This window comes from Hypanus sabinus, unplaced genomic scaffold (assembly GCF_030144855.1).
Source record: "Hypanus sabinus isolate sHypSab1 unplaced genomic scaffold, sHypSab1.hap1 scaffold_276, whole genome shotgun sequence".
Classification (NCBI taxonomy): domain Eukaryota; kingdom Metazoa; phylum Chordata; class Chondrichthyes; order Myliobatiformes; family Dasyatidae; genus Hypanus; species Hypanus sabinus.
In genome coordinates this window covers 380,274-391,985 of record NW_026780896.1, presented here as the reverse complement: position 1 = coordinate 391,985, position 11,712 = coordinate 380,274, and the positions used below count along the sequence as shown (strand labels likewise).

The 11,712-nt window shown below is 44.1% G+C and overlaps 1 non-coding gene across 1 annotated transcript; it reads left to right on the top strand.

Moving 5' to 3' along the window:
* The first annotated feature begins 292 nt into the window (after positions 1 to 292).
* trnae-cuc (transfer RNA glutamic acid (anticodon CUC)) lies at positions 293 to 364 on the top strand. The gene has a single exon. It is a non-coding gene; the product is annotated as a tRNA-Glu (tRNA).
* The last annotated feature ends 11,348 nt before the right edge of the window (positions 365 to 11,712 follow it).

Genomic DNA, 11,712 nt, shown 5'->3' with positions numbered 1-11,712 from the left:
CCGAATCGGCAAGAGACAGGAAAATAAAATGACCCAGAGCTCATAAGAGAATCTGAATATCACAATCTTTATAAAGACACTGGAGAACGAGTGTTTCCCACCGATTCATTCAGAGTCCAGAGTGTTCTTTAACCAGAAGCAGTGGATGAACAAGCGATCTGCAAAGTGCTGAGCAGTATATTCACGTCAATATTTATCACATTTATTCATTATTATTATTTACCAATAAGTTTTGTTTTATATTTTGCTGATTTGGTAGTTGTCTATTGCAGTAGGCAAAGCACCATTAGCTTCCCTGGTGGTCTAGTGGTTAGGATTCGGCGCTCTCACCGCCGCGGCCCGGGTTCGATTCCCGGTCAGGGAATTAGGATATTGCCTAATGAAATGTGCTTGTTTTAAAACATCCTGTGTATTAACTTACTGCCACAGACACCCCATTCCTGTCTATGCTTAACCTATTTCAGCAACATAAGACCACAAAATATAGGAGCAGAGTTAGGCCGTTTGGCCCATTGGGTTGCATCGACATTCCCTCTCAGCCCCATTCTCCTGCTTTCTACTGGTATCATTTCATGCCATGATTAATCAGGAATCCACCGATCTCTGACAAATATACAAAGAGACTTGGACTCCACAGGGGCCTGTGGCAACGAATCCGACAGGTTCGCCACTCGCTGGCTGAACAACTCACTCCTCATCTCTGTTCTAAAAGGATGTTCCTCTATCTCGAGGCTGCGTCCTTTGGTCTTAGATTCTCCCACCATAGGAAACATCCTCTCAACATCCTCCCTGTCAAGGCCTTTCACCATTCGACAGCTTCCAATGAGGTCCCGCGCAATCTACTGAACTCCAGTGAATGCGGCCCGGCGCCATCAAACGCTCTTCATATCACCAGCCATTCAATCCCAGCATCATTCCTCTGAATCTCCTTTCAACCCTCTCCAGCTTCAGCCATACTTTCTCAGGTAAGGGAACTAAAACTGCTGACAATACTCCAAGCGAGGCCTCGCCAGTTCTATATAAAGTCTCTGAATCGCATCCTTGCTTTATATTCTAGTCCTCTTGAAATGAATGCGAGCATCGCACTTTCCTTCCTCACCACAGACTCAACCTGCAAATTAACCTTTGGGACATGATGGTGCAGGTGAGTACGTCACAATGGGAGGGCTGTGCAGGGACTCCCGAGGTTTTTAGCTCCTCAGTCTTCTTGTGCGCATGTTCTCTCCTTTTAGAAAGTCTCCTTCTTCATTTCTTATATCAAAGTGTCTGACCATATATCTTCCTGCACTGCATCTCATTTACCACTTCCTTCTCCATTTTCCAACCTTCTGTTGCCTCTTAATCTCCGAGAAGGACTTACTGCTCTTTTCGCTCTGAAAAATCTGCATATGGTGTGTGGTGTCATACCAAAGTCTCCCATATCGAGCTGACTACCACACATCCTCACTTGGACCCGCTCGACCCTTGCCCCTTTCTTAATTCCCCATACTGGTCATCTGCTCTCCACGTTCAGTTCAGCGTCAGTGTGTGGATATGAAATGTATACTATCTCTTCAACAAGTGCAAACAAGCTCGATGAACTCAACATGTCTGGTAGCATCCGTTGAAAAGCGACAACTGTCGTCGAGACATCAACCGTCTCAACTTCATCACTCCTCTCTCCTGTTCCTACTTCACTCCCTCTGAACGCACTGCCCTCCACTCTCTGCGCACTAATCCTAACCTCACCATCAAATCTGCAGACAAATGTGGTGACGTAGTAGTCTGGCGGACGGACTTCTACCTCACTGAGGCCAAACGGCAGCTCTCTGACACCTCCTCGAACTTACGCCAGGAACATGAACTCACCAAAGAACATCAAAACCATTGTCTACTCATTTCAACGGATGCTGCCCGACCTGCTGAGTTTATCCAGCTTGTTTGTACGTGTTGATTTGACAACAACATCTGCAGTGTACTTTGTTTGAACTATCACTTTCCGTCCACAAATGCCTGACCTGCTGTCCACTGTTACAGTGAGGGACAGGTGCAATTAAACACTTGCAGCATCTTTGCAGGCTCGAAAAGACAGACTGTATGCAAAGCATAAATTGTACAATTCTGCATCATTAACAAAAGATGGATATCAATCTTGTGCCAGTTTCAGATTTGGAAATAATTCCTCAGGCGAACTGATGACATAGAGTGCGAACTATTATCTCCCCGGGGGAGCATGCAGGCCCAAGAAAAGCCTGCTTATTCCTTTTCTTTAAACAGACAGACAACAGAAAGAAGGGCGAGTCTCTAGACCTCTTCAGCCAGACCCGGCATTCAATAAGATCAGGCTGGCCCAGACTTTTTCTCAATCCTCCCCCCACCCCCATACCGCAGTTGCCGGTCGATGTCCGCCACCAAATTCTCTACCGTCTCCCCAGGTGAGAGGAGATAAACTTCTGTCGCCCGCCTCTGTTTCGACGCCATGACAGCGCCCCCAGCATATGAATATCAGAAGCATATGGATATGAATGTTATAAAATGGGACATTGTTCTGAGTTTTGATCAGTTGGGGAGGCAGAAACAGTCAGAGTCTGTGGGAGGGAACAATTCTTGGGTGAAACCCTTTTCGCAATTGTATAACACATTTGATTGACATGTGCATACACGAATGGGAGCTAGGTAGGTTGCACGCCATTTGACGAGATTGGTTGATGTCGGGCAATTACACCGGCTCAGTGACAATTGGCGAGCGTGATTTTGCCGGAAGGTCAGCGAACCGATTTGTCTATGGCAATAGGCGGGGTCGCTCGGTAGACAAGAGAGCAATGGGGAGTCTGTACAGTGAGTGATATGAAACGGCGAAAGCTTTTCGCGTTCAGAGACCGTGCTGACCACTTCAGCGAATCAGTAATAATCACAATCTCCCCTCTTCCAGCCGCAGCTGAACAACATTTCTTATCGAATATGTAAATGTTTTTATAAGTTGAAAATTCAAGTGTTTTCAGCTAACCGAAATTTCGCATGATGGTCGTGTCTTAACGGAGCACTGAACGAAAGTCCAGGACAGATATGTTTAAAAAATCGCTACTCCTTCATTTCATATTACCTGTTAGCCCCGACATTTCAGCACCAGTTCACACACATTCCCACACGCTCCACCCTAACTGTCTTATAAAAGAAAATCTATTAACGACCCACTAAAATCACGCGGTCCTTTCACTGAACACGAATATTGATAGCTAACCGTTCGCTTCAGGCTGTGAGGAAAGTGTGGGAGTGAGGAGCAAATGAAGATGTGGACACAGAGAGAGAGAGAGAGAGAGAGAGAGAGAGAGAGAGAGAGAGAGAGAGAGAGAGAGAGAGAGAGAGAGAGAGAGAGACAGACAGAGAGAGAGACAGAGAGAGACAGAGAGAGAGAGAGAGAGAGAGAGAGAGAGAGAGAGAGAGAGAGAGAGAGAGAGAGAGAGAGAGAGAGGGAGAGAGGGAGGGAGGGAGAGAAAGAATATCGTGCGTGTAAGTGTGTATTAGAGAGAGATAGAGAAAGCGAGACATGGAAGTGAGGCAGGGGAGAGAGTCACATCGTAGACAGAACAAGAGAGGCAAACGGGGTAGTTTGAAAGGCAGTTAGAGAGAGAGAGAGTTATGCGGCAGCTTACCAATTTCATGTTGTCTTTCGCCCACTGTTTTCCTCACAGTGTTTTTTGACCACCAGAGTAACTCACCTCACCGACAAAACCAAGTGGATCTTTCCGTCCCTTCATTTAAACACGAACGCTGCCGGGCTCGTAAGTATTATCACCGTTTGTACTGAGGAGGAGAAATGGTTCATGCGTTTACACATTGCCCTTCAACCGATATACGTATTGATGCCATTCTCCCAGTTTCTTCAATTATAAAGACAAATGACATTAAATCAGAGCCATTATTTCTTAAAATTCAAAAGTTAGTTCTGATTTGGTTGAAGAGTTCTGCTCAGAGTGATAAATCGCCCGCTGTCGAACATAAGGAAGTACGTCGGTGAAAGACGCGAGGAGCTCAGCATCCATGCGGTTGTAGAACAGACCGGCATCAATCGTCCTGTTCCTACTGAAAATTTACTGTTAGGCAAAGTAAGAATATCGTAGCTAAATAAACTGTATTGGCATGTCGATTTGTCGGGTTGCCACCTGTTCCCGCCCATCAGCAAGTACATTTTACATTGCGCTTGTGTGTACAGATAGATGTGCGCATAAATATAAATTTGAGCTCACTTTGAGGTCATCACCACTTACGTATAATGCATGATCCCCCGGTTAGATCCGTCACCAGATGCAGATGAATTGAGTCACTGTCAGTTATTTTCGTGCAGTAGAAACTCAAGACCTCGACCAGCATATGTGGGTGTGGGGACGATGGTGGTGGAAGAAATTTTCAATGTTTTCCGTTGTAATACTGAATCAGGACCTCCTAATCTGCTATATATTCTCAGCTAAAAATGCTGCGAGCATTGAACTGACGGAAATATGGGATGTCAATTCCACAAATTCTCGAATCTCCCCTGTCGATCTATTGAAGAAAGTGTTACCGGCTCCGGATTTGTGTTGGATACGGTACCAGAACTCAATACATCGAAATCCATGTCGTTAATGAAAATCGAATCGGGAAAGTACCGCGTTGAACAGAGAATCAGAATTAGGTTTATTATCTCCGGCATGTGACGGGAAATTTGTTAACTTAGTAGCAGCAGTTCAATGCAATACATAATCTAGCAGAGAGAGAAAATAATAATAATAATAATAATAATAATAATAATAATAATAATAATAATAATAATAATAATAATAAATGAAATAAAACATTTATTAAAAAATGAGATAGTGTTCTAAGCTTCAAAGTCCATTCGTGATTCTAATTGCAGAGGGGAAGAAGCTGTTCCTGAACCGCTGAGAGTGCGTTTCTGTCTCATAACCTTAGACACCCAAGGTCAACACTAATATCCGGTGCCATCTGTGTCGACGTTGCTCCTTTGCAGATTGGAAGAATTTTTATCGGTAGTGTCATGACGGTCGATTAACGTCCTTCATTTATGAGCTGTCCTGACTGTGTGAGGCTGATGACGTGACGTAGCGGGGTAGCGGGCTGCAGTGAGAATACTTAGGCTGCAATTGGTTCGTTCAGTGAGGGCACACACTGGACAAAAGTGATTATTTTGAATAAAGAGGAATGCAGGAATGTGTGAGGTCATGTACTTCGTTGGGATTAAGTTAAATTAAAGTTGCGGTGAGACTGTCAAAGGAAACTGTTCACGAAACAGAGATGGCGAGCCGATGGGTGGATCAGGTATTTTGGAAGGCAACTGCAGATTGTCAACTGAACAAAGTTTAGGGCCAGCGCTCAGTCAGCGTCCAGGGTGTTAAATTTTATTGGCAGTGGGATTGTTGGTGTGAGCGCTGCGAGCAGGGTTCGAACCTGCGCGGGGAATCCCCATTGGATTTCAAGTCTTAACCACTCGGCCATCGCAGCTCCATTAATGTTCAGCACCAGTCGTAGCACTGCATCTGAAATGAGGGGTGTACTTGATTTATTTTCGGTAACGGAAATTGTGAATCATCATTGCAATACAAATAGTATAATTGGAGAGCTGTGGAATTTGTTTCAACCCCGTTAGATTAGAATGTGAATGTGGAGCGATAACACAGGCGTCAATATCGTAAATGAAGGAGATTTCCACTGTTGGGAATAAAGGTCAAAATCAGAATCAGGTTTATAACGATGGACATTATGGTGTTGCTTTTATATTCTACTCCTCCTGAACTGAATGTGAAAATTGCATTTGCTTTCCTTTACCACTGACTAGGCCTAGAAGTAAACATTTAGTAAACATTGCACAAGGTCTCTTTGTATCTCTGATTTCTGAAAACTATCCTGATTTGGAGACTTCTTTTACAGTGGCATGCCAAAGTGTGTCCACCTCTGGTCAACATTTCTATTACTGTGAATATTAAGGAAGTAGACGATGAAGTGATCTCCAAAAGTCATAAAGTGAAAAATGAAACATTCTTTTCAAAGGTTTAAGCAAGATTGTGCATCACTTTTGTTTTTGTATATTTTTAGAGTGGAATACATGAAAGGAGCACCGTACAAAGTTTGGGCACCCCAAGAGATTTGAGCTCTCAGATAACTTTTACCATGGTCTCAGATCTTAATTAGCTTGTTAGGGCTATGGCTTGTCCACGGTCATCGTTAGAAAAGGCCAAGTGATGCAGATTTCAAAGCTTTATAAATACCCTGACTCCCCAAACCTTGTCCCAACAATCAGCAGCCATTTGCAGCACTAAGCAGCTGCCTAGCACTCTGAAAATTAAATACATGATGCCCACAAAGCAGGAGAAGGCTATAAGATAGTAAAGCGTTTTCAGTTAGACGTTTCCTCAGTTCGCAATGTAATTAAGAAATAGTTGTTAACAGTAACGGTGGTGGTAAAGTTGACGTCTGGAAGACCAAGAAAACTTTCCGAGAGAACTGCTCTTAGGATTGCTAGAAAGGCAAATCGAAGCCCCCGTTTGACTGCAAAAGACCTTCAGGAAGATTCAGTAGACTGGAGTGGTCGTGAGCTGTTCTACTGTTCAGCGACAGCTCCTCAAATATGAGTTAACAGAAGAAAACCTATCCTGCGTCCTTACCACAAAATACAGTGTCAGAAGTTTGTAAAGGAACATTTATAACAAAATCTGCATCTGCAGTATACTTCGTGTTAACATTTATAACAAGCCTGATGCGTTTTGGAAACAAGTCCTGTGGAGTGTTAAAGTTAAAATAGAACTTTTTGACCGCAAAGAACAAAGGTATGTTTGGAGAAAAAAGGGTGCAGAATTTCATGAAAAGAACACCTCTCCAACTGTTAAGCACGGGGGTGGATCGATCATACTTTGGGCTTGTCCTGCAGCCAGTGGCACAGGGAACAACTCGCTGGTAGAGGAAGAATAAATTCAATTAAATACCAACAAATTCTGGAAGCAAACATCACACCATCTGTAAGAAAGCTGGAGATGAAAAGTGGATGGCTTCGACAACAGGATAATGATCCTAAACACACTTCAAAATCTACAAAGGACTACCTCAAGAGGTACAAGCTGAAGATTTTGCAATGGCCCTCACAATCCCCCGACTTAAACATCATCAACAATCTGTGGACAGACCTCAAAAGAGCAGTGCATGCAAGATGGCCCAAGAATCTCACAGAACGAGAAGACTTTTGCAAGGAAGAATGGACGCATATCCTCCGAACAAAAATTGAAAGACTCTTAGCTGGCTACAGAAAGCCTTTACAAGCTGTGATACTTGCCAAAGGGGTGTTACTAAGTACTGACCGTGCAGGTGGCACAAACTTTTGCTTCGGCCCCTTTTCCTTTGTTTCTTATTTTGAAACTGTAAAAGATGGAAATAAAAAAAAGTAATCTTGCTTAAAATATTAAAGAAATGTGTCATCTTTAACTTTATGCCTTTTGGAAATCAGGTCATCTTTTACTCGCTTAGCTGTTGACAGTAACAGAAATTTTGAGCATCGGTGCCCAAATCTTTGTATCCCACCGTTTCCTTCCTTCCAATGTGCATCACCGTACCACACGATGATCTATTTGACAAATCTTCTCCTATTCTCCTCAACTGTCTTTGATCTTAAATGTGTTTTAATCTTTTGAGTTTTTGAACACGTTGAAGTCAGGCTACCTTTCTTATATTTTCTTTTCTTTAGCCTCCCTTCCTTCTTTCAGAGTGGAGTGGCAATCCCAATTTTCCAACCATCAGCATCCATTCTGGAATGTAATGATGCGTGAAGGAGTACTATTACTGCCTCGAGAATCTTCAGTTCCCACTTCTAGAACCCTGGGGTGTAGTCCAACTGGTCCCGTTGACATATAGCTTCAGGGCTTTCAGCTACACGGGCACCTTCTCCAGAGCCATAATATCCACTCTCACTGATGCCCTCTGACACATGTTTCTCGGTGTCATTATGCTGGAATCTTCCACAGAGCGAAATATTCATTCAGTTCGTCCCTTTTCTTTTCCCCCCATTACTGCTTCTTCCGCGTCATTTTCCAGCTTTCTGATACCCACTCTTGCATTCCTTTTATTCTTCATATGTCTGAAAAAATGGTATTTTCTCTATTATTAGCCATTTATTTTTCCTCTCAACAAATTTTATTTGCTTTCTTTTGTATTTTGAAAGCATCCCAAACCTCTAGCTTCCCACTAATGCTTGCTATATTAGAAGCCCTCACTTTTGCCTTTATGCTGCCTTTACTTTCCAGTATCAGCCACTGTTGCCTCAATCTCCCTATCGAATATTCATTCTTATTTGTGATGCATCTATCCTGCGCCTTTCCAATTGCCCCTAGAACACCAGCCCTGTTGGATCTGCCGTTAACCCTGCTGGTTCCCCTTTCCAATCGACTTGGCCAGCCCGAGACTTTGGTCGCTGCTGTTTTCTGCGAGTGACAGGGTCGAGGACTGTTATCGTCCCTGACATTTTTCTCTGCGAATGACGTGTTCGGGAACTGTTATTGCTGTTGTTTCCATGCGAGTGATGGGGTCGAGGATTGTTATCGTCCCTGAATTTTCTGCCAGTGATGTTTTGGGGGATTGCTATTCTCGCTATTATTATTATTATTTTTTTTTATTTTTTTGCTGCTGGGGAGGAGAAAGTTTGGGGTTTGTGAGGTTTTTTTTTCATTTCCTTTTTCGTGCCGGGGTTGATGTCTGTCCTTACATCAACCCCGATGGCCTGTCTGTATTCAGTTGCTGTCCGGAGCAGACAAATATCAGAGTTGTATTGTACATGCAGCCTTTGAGAATAATATTAACCGTTTGCACCTTTCTATTCTCCTCGCTCGTGCCACTGCAGTTCCACTTACTGCATGGAATACTCATACGTCTAATTTTAGATTCTCACTCTCAGACTGCAGGATAAAATCGATCACATAAATTCACTGCCTCTGAAGCATTCCTGTATACTAATGTACCTGGTCAAAGCACAACACAACACACAATCCACAACTGTCTTTTCCTAATGGGCTCAACCACAATGTACTCTAAAAAACTATTCAGTAGGCATTCCCAAACTACCTGCATGATGAGATCCTACAATGAACATAGTAATATTGCCATTTTCACATGCCTTGTGCATCTCCCATTGTTATTTGTACGCAAAGTCGACTGCTAGAGGCTGTATGTAACTCCCATTCTCTGATCCTATGTTAACTCGCACTAAGGATTTTTTTTAATGTTCTGGACATCACTATAAATTACAATAAATAAATTAAATAGAAATTTAAAAAGGGAATTGTTAGGGAGAGTTCATGCGTTCATGTGTTGAGAAATGTCTAACCTGGGCAGAAAAAGTGGCTCTTAATAAAAATGTGATTTTCTATTTTCAGACTCCTCTACATCCACCACTCCCCACCACCGTGGGTAGAAATATGCAGAGGGCATGTTTTGTCACCACCCCACACCACACTCCCCCACTCCCCACCCCCGGGGGTAGAAATATGTAGAGGGCATGTTTGGTTTAGTGAAGGTCCTGAATAATGCACCCAGCCTTCTTTTTGCACCGTTGAGAACATGCCCTCGATATTGGCGAGGCGTGCCCGTCACTACACCACTCTGCCCTTTCTTTCGATCCTACGCATTGGAGCCCCGCCCCACGCCAGACTGTGACGCAACGACTGACAATGCTGTCCACGTACGCCCACAGAAATGTATTTGAGTCTTCGACAGCACTCTAAATCTCATTAATGAACAATTATGACGTCTGCACAGTGACCGCATCAGCATGTTGGGACCAGGATGGATCCGCTGAGATGTCGACGCCCAGGAACCTAAAGATATTCACCCAGAAGACCTGAAGACCATACGACAAAGGAGCAGAACTCGGCCATTCCGCCCATCGAGGTTGCTCCACCATTTCATCATGAGCTGATCCAATCTCCCCTTTAGTCCCATTCCCCCGCCTTCTCACCATAACCTTTGATGCACTGACTCCTCAGAAACCTGTCAATCACTGCCTTAAATACACCCACTGACCCGGCCTCCACTGCCGCCCGTGGCAACAAATTCCATAGATTCACCCTCTTGAACCTCCAGTGAGGATTTGCGTTTGTTCACCTGACGAATTCTCCCTGGAGTACAATTAATTCCCTGGTCTTACTAAAATTGATGAGAAGGTTGTTGCTTCGACTCCACCCAACCAGCATATCCATTTGATGCTGAGACGCCTATTGGTGTCATTAGAAACGGGATTGCCTGCAGAGTCAACGTAAACGATGTGTTCCTTCCAGTTCCGAGGTCAGTATGGTTAGCAGGGAGAGCCGCTGCCTCCTCGGTGCTTCACCCGTCCCAGTCATTGCTCAGCAGTACAGTCAACGCAATGGCTGTTCCTCCGGAGTACCCGGTGGGAGTGGCTGTGAGTAATCGTCCTTGTTCTTTGCTGAAAAGGTTCAGTGTCTACAGAATGGAGAAACGAGCAGCGTCACAGGGAACGACACTCTTCAGAAAGGGTTTGCACATTTCTCTGCCAACGCAGGATGGGCTGAGACTGTCACTTTCACGTGAATGGTTTCAGCTCGGTATGTTGTCAGACATTCCTGGTATTCGTCTCAGGGTTGACTCGTAATTACTGCTCACATCCATAGACTCCAAACAGAACACAACCTAGTCGTGATGTGAAGGCTTGCCTGGCTCAGTAACCTGGAGAGCGAAGCTGGCTGGAGTTAGGATTTAATGCTTTGGCCTTTGGTCGTGTCACTCATGCCAAACAAGTCAAATGGTAGAGGGCAGACGGCGAGTGTCCACCGGCCCTACAAATTCGAGGGCTTAGCTCAGAGATAACAAGCGGAACTAGTCAAAGAAAACTTCAGTTTAACGAAAATGAAGAGTCCGTCTACATATGTACCCATCGGTAATTCTGAACCGCTACCCGGGACTTGGCAGGCCGAGCGGAAGCTACTGACACGATGAATGAATCCCTGAACATCGCCGACTGGCAGGGATGGAGGATCTTCACTGCGCTCCCAAAAAGCCAGCGGCGAGACTGGCAGTAAGTTATGAATTTAGTCAGCTCCGCCATGGGGACAGGCCTCCGTTGTATCCAGGACATCTTCATGTAGCGGTGACACAGAGAGGCGGCGACCGTCTTTAAGGAATTAATCACCCAGGACGTTCCTTTTCTCACTGTTACCTTCGGGAAGGAGATACAGAAGCCTAAAGCCACAAACTCAGCGATTCAGGAACAAATTCTTCCCCTCTGCCATCCAATGTCTAAATGGACATTGAACCTATGAACACTGCATCACCTTTTTTTATCTGTTTTGCTCTAGTTTTAATTTAACAATTTAATATACATATTTTTACTGTAATTGAATGTTTGATTGATTTTTACTTCTATATTTATCATGTATTGATTGCACTACTGCCGCTAATTTAACAGATTTCTCGACATACATCCCAAATATTAAACCCGAATTTGATTCTGATTCTGAAGTAAGTCAGATCCGTTAAACAGATGTTGGTGAAGATCAGAACTGAGACTCTCAATCCGGATCAGCAGAAAATGAGTTCAGTGGGAAGATTCCAGTTCTCGAAATCCCAAGCGTTTGGCACAACAATGTGACCGGAGTGAGCAGTTTCGCTTGTCACCTAATTTCTGCCCGCACCGATTCGCAACCCTGTGAAGTGTATAAGCCGATATTCTATGCAAGTTAG